General features: G+C 34.6%; 1 pseudogene; it reads right to left on the bottom strand.

Annotated features, from left to right (window-relative positions):
- Positions 1 to 2780: 2780 nt before the first annotated feature.
- Positions 2781 to 3529, bottom strand: LOC114697809 (annotated as a pseudogene).
- Between the last annotated feature and the right edge of the window lie 3131 nt (positions 3530 to 6660).

The following is a 6660-nucleotide window of genomic DNA, read 5'->3' as shown; positions in this document are numbered from 1 at the left end:
TGATTTTTCATATTTATTGGTCAAAGATTTTAACTAGATACTAATTTAGAACATTCAATAAATGGCCTAGTATGATTCTTGAATTTATCTTATGATTGCTAGTTTTTGCTTCTCTACTCAGTGTGCATAAACAGATTTTGTAGCAGTATTTTATCTAGTAAATTTGAAAATAAATACAATGAATATTTTAATACCATTTAATAGGGTAGGCCTTCTGGGATGACAAGCAGTAATTATGTTAACAAGCATGTTAAATTTCAAAGTGAATGAAAAAAGCATAAGCATTATTATTACAGTGATTTTAATTCATGTTGAGTAAGGAAGATTACAACTGCAAGAGTAAAACTAGGTTGACTCTTTCACCATATATTTTGTGCTTATCATTAAATGGTAATAAATATTTTACCCCTTTATATAGGTGAAAATAATGTGGTTCTGCATGCATATGTTTCTGTTTACTTTAACTTGGTTTAAAAAATACATTTGAAATGCTACCTGACTTCTACTTTCATGTATTTACTATGGATAATTTTCCAAAATTTACAAAGGTGAGCTTGAATATAACTTTATCAGTAGAGTTATTGTCACTGAAATAAAATTGAATGCCCTCTTTACCCTGTGTTTTTGTCTACTCACTTACTTCCACTCATAGAAACTATAAGCAATAATACATCATAAGCTCCCATTGTCTATTGGTTTGCAGTCAACTAAAATGTAGATGTCATGACAACAGTGATATTTAGACTTACTATAATTTATTTTTATGATATTTTGATTTAATGTCACTATATTATCTCCAGGAGTTATAATTGTATTTGGCCAAGTGTAGTCATTCAATATACTCAGTGCATATAAATGAAAGCAAATAGTGAATATTAACATATGATTAAGCCTATTAATATATTCATGAGCTTCATATTTTCTACCTTTTTAAGGTTTAAAAATTAATAAAATTTATAATAAGTAATAAACTACTATAGACTTCCAAGAATATTATAAATGGAAATTATTAAGATAAAGCTCGGAAATATATTTGAGAGCTTATAACTTCATAATATTCAGCAATAAAATAAATAAATATTCTGTAAGTTGATAAACAAATATTAATTGAATAAAGTATTAGAATAAAGGAGAAGAAATAGGAGTGTGAGTGAAAAGGGATAAAATATGATATAGGGCACATATTTCATTTCATTTTTTGTATTAATCCAATTAGTGAAGGAGAGTTCAATATCCTAGATTGTAATAAGTGCTATTGATATTTTGAGACTCATAGATTAATACTTGCATACATCATAACCACTGATGGAAGACTACTTCCTCACAAGGTACCTGAAAGTGCTTCTGTAGGAAAGGCTGAGCGAGTAGGGAAGGGGGAAACATACATATGGTAAAAAGGGACAACAATATGGTGTATTGAAGAAATCTAGGATTCTGAAGGATCTGAAGTCCACTATTATGAAGTAAATACTCTGTGTGTTGATTCACTGAGATAAAGAAGACTGAATGAGACAACATAGCCAAACAAGTAGAGAAACATGGAAACTTCTAATTAGATCGTTACATGTTAAGGCCTCATACGGTATTGCTTTTCAGATCTTGCAACATGAGCCAATATGAAAAATAAAGTGAAGCCTGACTTAAAGTTTCCCAAAAGGTTAAGAATATTAAACGTTGGTGATATAGAAGAGTGAGGACTATGAAATATCAGTTCGTTTGACTAGTAATATGATTTCATTGGTGCATTTGACTTAATTCAAAGCTACAATAAAGATTAAAAAGACTTGTTACTAGATGCTCAATAACATGAATGAAGTATGTCATATAATAAATTAATGGCATGGTCCACAATAATCTTGGATACTTGCAAACTTTCTAAACATTGAAGGTATTATTCAAAGAAAATGTTATTGTATTCACAAAAGAATAAGAGGTCCCCTGGCAGTGGGATCAGGATCTGTCCCTGGTGCAGGAGCCAGCCTTTTGGCATTCACTATCTATGCCTGGACACCTTCCATAGCCTTGAGGCAGGGGGAGGCGCTTTCACCTGCCTCAACTAAATATATCTCTCCATGGGAGGCCTTACCTTCTTGTTGGAGGGAATGGGGCGTGGGTTGGGAGTGGGAGGCTGGAGGGGTGGGAGGAGAGAAGAGAGGAATCTTTGGTTGGTATGTAAAATGAAAAAAAATTCTTAATAAGTAAATAAATAAAAAGAAAATACCTAAGGAGCTAATTTTTATACAATTATAAAAGGAATGCTAAATTACTATTTGGTTTTAGAATCAAAATTGGCTAATAACTTCAAGGCAATGAATGCAACTTTGGGGCTTTTGTTTCTTCAACTAAGCTGAAAATCAGTCTAGCAGAGAGAAGTCAAGCTGAAGCTGAAGGCCTTATGTCCATTGAGAAAACACTCAGTAATCTGTTTTGTCAATTTCAAGTTAAGCTTATTCCTCGGACACCTCCTCTCTTACAAGTAAAACACTAATATATTGGAATATATTTTTACATATGAAAATGAATGCCAAAACATTTAATTAAAAAATATATAATTAAGGTGAAAATATTAGCTACATAATGAATTTCTCCTATTTTTAATGCATAATCCATCAATTTGGAATATTTCCACTAAAATAAACTGGTATGTTGGATGGCATATACTGCAGTGCCCATATTGGAAGAAATTAATCATGAGTTTGCAGAATTATATTAAGCAAGCTTTATTCACACATTTATTTTATTTTATTTTTATTTTTAATTTTGTTTAGTTTTGAGATATGACCTTTATTGAGCTTATCCACCAGAGTGGAAATAATGTCTGTACAAAACCAAATGTTTGTTACTAAAACTTCTGCATCACAATTAAAATCCAAACAGTTTTTTTTAAAAACAGTCAACTCAATCAAAACCCACTACTTCAGAACCAATAGCTTCTTTGAAGCCACAGTAACACTTAAATATGGCTAAGACTCGAATACAGAAATTTGGTTGGTTGGAAGGTTAATTAAGCCTCCAACTTGCTCAAATAGAACTACAAAAAGGCAAAATTGTGTTTTTCACAGAGATACAGTCCACTGGAATCACCGACACTGGACAGCTGTTAAGAATATTTAGAGTCCTGAGATAATAAGGAACCCAGGCATCCTTAGATAGTCTTCTGTTGTCCTTTCTTCCCAATCAGAGACTTGTGGATGTGTGGGATGACACCACCACCAGCAATTGTAGCCTTGATCAGAGTCCAATTCTTCATCTCCACGAATAGCAAGTTGCAAGTGACAAGGGGTAATAAGCTTTACCTTCAAGTCTTTTGATGCATTTCCTGCCAACTCTAGTACCTCTGCGGTGAGGTACTCCAGGATGGCTGCGCTGTACATAGCGGCGGTCGCGCCCACAGGTCCGTGGCTGGTTGTCCTAGATTTCAGGTGTCGATGAATATTACCCACAGGGAACTGCAAGCCGGCTCGCGTGAGCGGGAAACCGCATTTGTCTTGGTCTTTCCGGAGTCCTTTCCAGTCTTACGGCCAGCCATCTCCGACCGTGCTGCAGATCGGACAAGAGAGGAAGAGACGAGGCCAGGCGGTCGCAGACGCACAGCGAGATCCGGGCGCCCACTCCTCCGTCGTACTGCGATTCAAACTGCTATTCACACATTTAAATAAAACATTTAAAACCTACTTGAAATCTTTCCCACTCACCTGAAATCCTTTAAATATTGTAAGAAAAAAATGTACCACTTGTTAACTCTTAATACACAGAAAGTTGTATATATTCTTTTGCCATGTCACCCTGACAAACTTTTTCTCCTCTGGGTCTGGTTGATTCAGATGTAGTAACCATTTCTCCAACCTTGAATCTGCAAATAATGCTGCCATATGTTACACAATGAACAATGCTAATCTAAACATTCTACCTGCTTTCCTTAGCATGTTCATCTTCCTGTAGTGCACTTTCTCCCTGTTACCTAAGGACATGATGTTCTCTCTTTCTTTACAATTTCAAAATGTAGTTCACGTAGTTAACTTTTCTACCACTACTAATCTATCTGTCATCTTTTGAGATTTCTATGAAGCAATGTAGAGGTTACCTTCCTTCAAATCATTCCTTTTTTTAAAAAAAAAATCAGTCTTGAAAAACTTCCACCTAGTCTCCAGATAAATAGATCTTGTCATAATCACAAATAATGGCTCATTATTGTGAAATCCCAGCTAATCTGATGTTCCAGCCCTCATTTGAATTAATACATAAATTTACTTTATCTCTAGATTTTAGAGACCTCCTTAACATTCAAACCCTCTTTATTCTTTTATTCATTCATTTTGCTAATTGCTACACATACCTCTGACCTGTTAAGATAGAAAGGCTAGTGCTCACTCATATATTATCATTAATAATTCAGTTTCAATGGTAAATATCTACCATTGTTTGCAATCCAGTGAATATAATATGGTAAGGGCAAAGATGACTGTGTTCCCTTTGGTCTCTATCCTGCCATAATATCCATTTGATTGACAGCAGTTGTTTTAGAGGATCAGAGAAAGTGATTTGTCATCATTGACTTTGCTCATTATCTTTATAACCTATACTTAACCTTCCTGCTAATGGTTACTATTAAAATTGGCATATTTTATTAAATTTTAAAAATTTCATGCATGTATATAAAATATATTTTAATTGCATTTGCCCCAAACTCATTCACCTTACTCTTCCATGATCTAATTTCTACCTCCATAATCCATTGCCAACTTTGTTTCATCGTTTGGTCTTAAGCCATCAAATCCTACTTGTGCAACCCTTACAATTGTGGATTTGGAGCCAGCCACTGGAGCATGCTCAAGCTAAGAGGGTGCATACCAATGTAGAAAATTGATTCTTCCTCTCCCAGAGGACATGAATTTTCAAGAGTGTGGAACCTAGCAGTGCGAGTTTCATGAAACTGCTGAATCAATGATGGAATGCTAATGGGCTTCATTTTGCACAGGTAATCAAGCTACTGTGAGTTTGTGAGTACAGTGGTCCTGTAATGTCTTAGGACTATTTCAGTATTGTCCCCTGACTCCTGTCTCTTACAGTTTTTCTGTCCTCATGTTGACTGTTATCTCTGAGCCTTTGTGGGGAAACTATGATATATAGATATCCCAATTATGGCTGAACACTCCACAAACACGTTGTGCTTTGGACAGTCAGTTTCTGAGTTAACTACCATCCAATGAAACAAAGAAACTCCCTGATTAGATCTCAGAGTTGCATTTATCTGTGGGTTCAGAGAAACAAAATTAATATTAGTAATGGAGTAATAATGAGATTCTATCTTCTAATAAACTCCTAAAGAGCTATAAACACATGCTTAGTTTCTGACAGTGAATATTTAAGTTGTATTCTTATTTTCCATAGTCATTTTGATTAGCAGAATTAGTGGACAAAATAATTTGAGAATAAAGAGGAAAGATGTTCCCTTCATGCTGTATTATAATCATTTGCCATCCCTTTGTTGCCTTTATTTCTTCACTATTGAAATTTATTCTGTCCTTTAGCCTTTATGATAAAACTTCTCTATGGATGATTTTCTTTTCTCCACAATGTAGAAAACCTGATAGTCCTTTCCATTGATGTATAAGTGCATACTGTAGAATGTAGTTTCAACATTGCTTGCCTATTTGGCTATAAATGAGTGAAAGTATAGAATGCACAGGTCTGGATCTAGAGATATTTTGTTCTATCATGTAAGATATAGACATAAAAGAACTATTTCCATATCTATAATTAAGGTTAAATACCAGGTTTACATATTCACCCAGTGATATAAATTTCATGTCTCTGAATGTACCATATTGAGTTTATTCCAGATGAAAGAAGGCATTTAGAGTAAAATACGACTGAAATGTGCACGTCAACTTTGTTTGTCCAGAATACCCCTGTATCTTCCCACGCAGGGTAACAGGGCCTAACTGTGGTGGGACATGATCAGTCTGGCCTCTATGACTCTTCACAGCACCAGGAGTGAGAAATCTTTCAATAGTCATTTCACCATGATCACCTGCCAGGATAGAGTTCTTGCCATCTGAGTTGGCACAGTCAGAAAGCTGCAGTGAGTTACTGAGAATTGCAGCTCAACAGATCAAGGATTTCATTTCGAATGATTGAAGACGCCAGAATAAAATCATGTATCCAGTTTCTGGAATCCTTCTATTCAGTATATAAATTAATTTCCAAAATCATCACACAGAAGATTACAGTTTTAAATAAAATTGAAATAAAATTGTCTTCCTATTTTAGTAATTCCTATCATACTACCTGATATTTACTATCAAATTAATTCCAGATTAGGTAACATTATTTCCTTCTGTCACTTCTCAAGACAAATTAATTTTTATCATTTCGTAGAGATGTATCGATTCAAATCAATTCTAAGAACATTTTTTATATGTGTCATGAAGGAAGAGATTGAGGGTCTGTTGGATCCTAAGGGGACAGAGAACTGACAATGTTCATATAAACCCTGTCTCAATGTGAGTTCCTTATTAAATATAAGGCCAGGTATTACTTTACACTGCTACATTTGTTGACTAAAGAAAAATCTTAAGATTTTCAGTAAATCCCAGAGCCTGTCTAGGAGCCTAAGTAGCAGGATGTGAATCATCTAAGCCTAGGAAATTTACTCTC

Source organism: Peromyscus leucopus, chromosome 11 (assembly GCF_004664715.2).
Source record: "Peromyscus leucopus breed LL Stock chromosome 11, UCI_PerLeu_2.1, whole genome shotgun sequence".
Taxonomy (NCBI): Eukaryota; Metazoa; Chordata; class Mammalia; order Rodentia; family Cricetidae; genus Peromyscus; species Peromyscus leucopus.
Note: the sequence above shows the minus strand (reverse complement) of the source record. Positions and strands in the feature narration are given on the sequence as shown.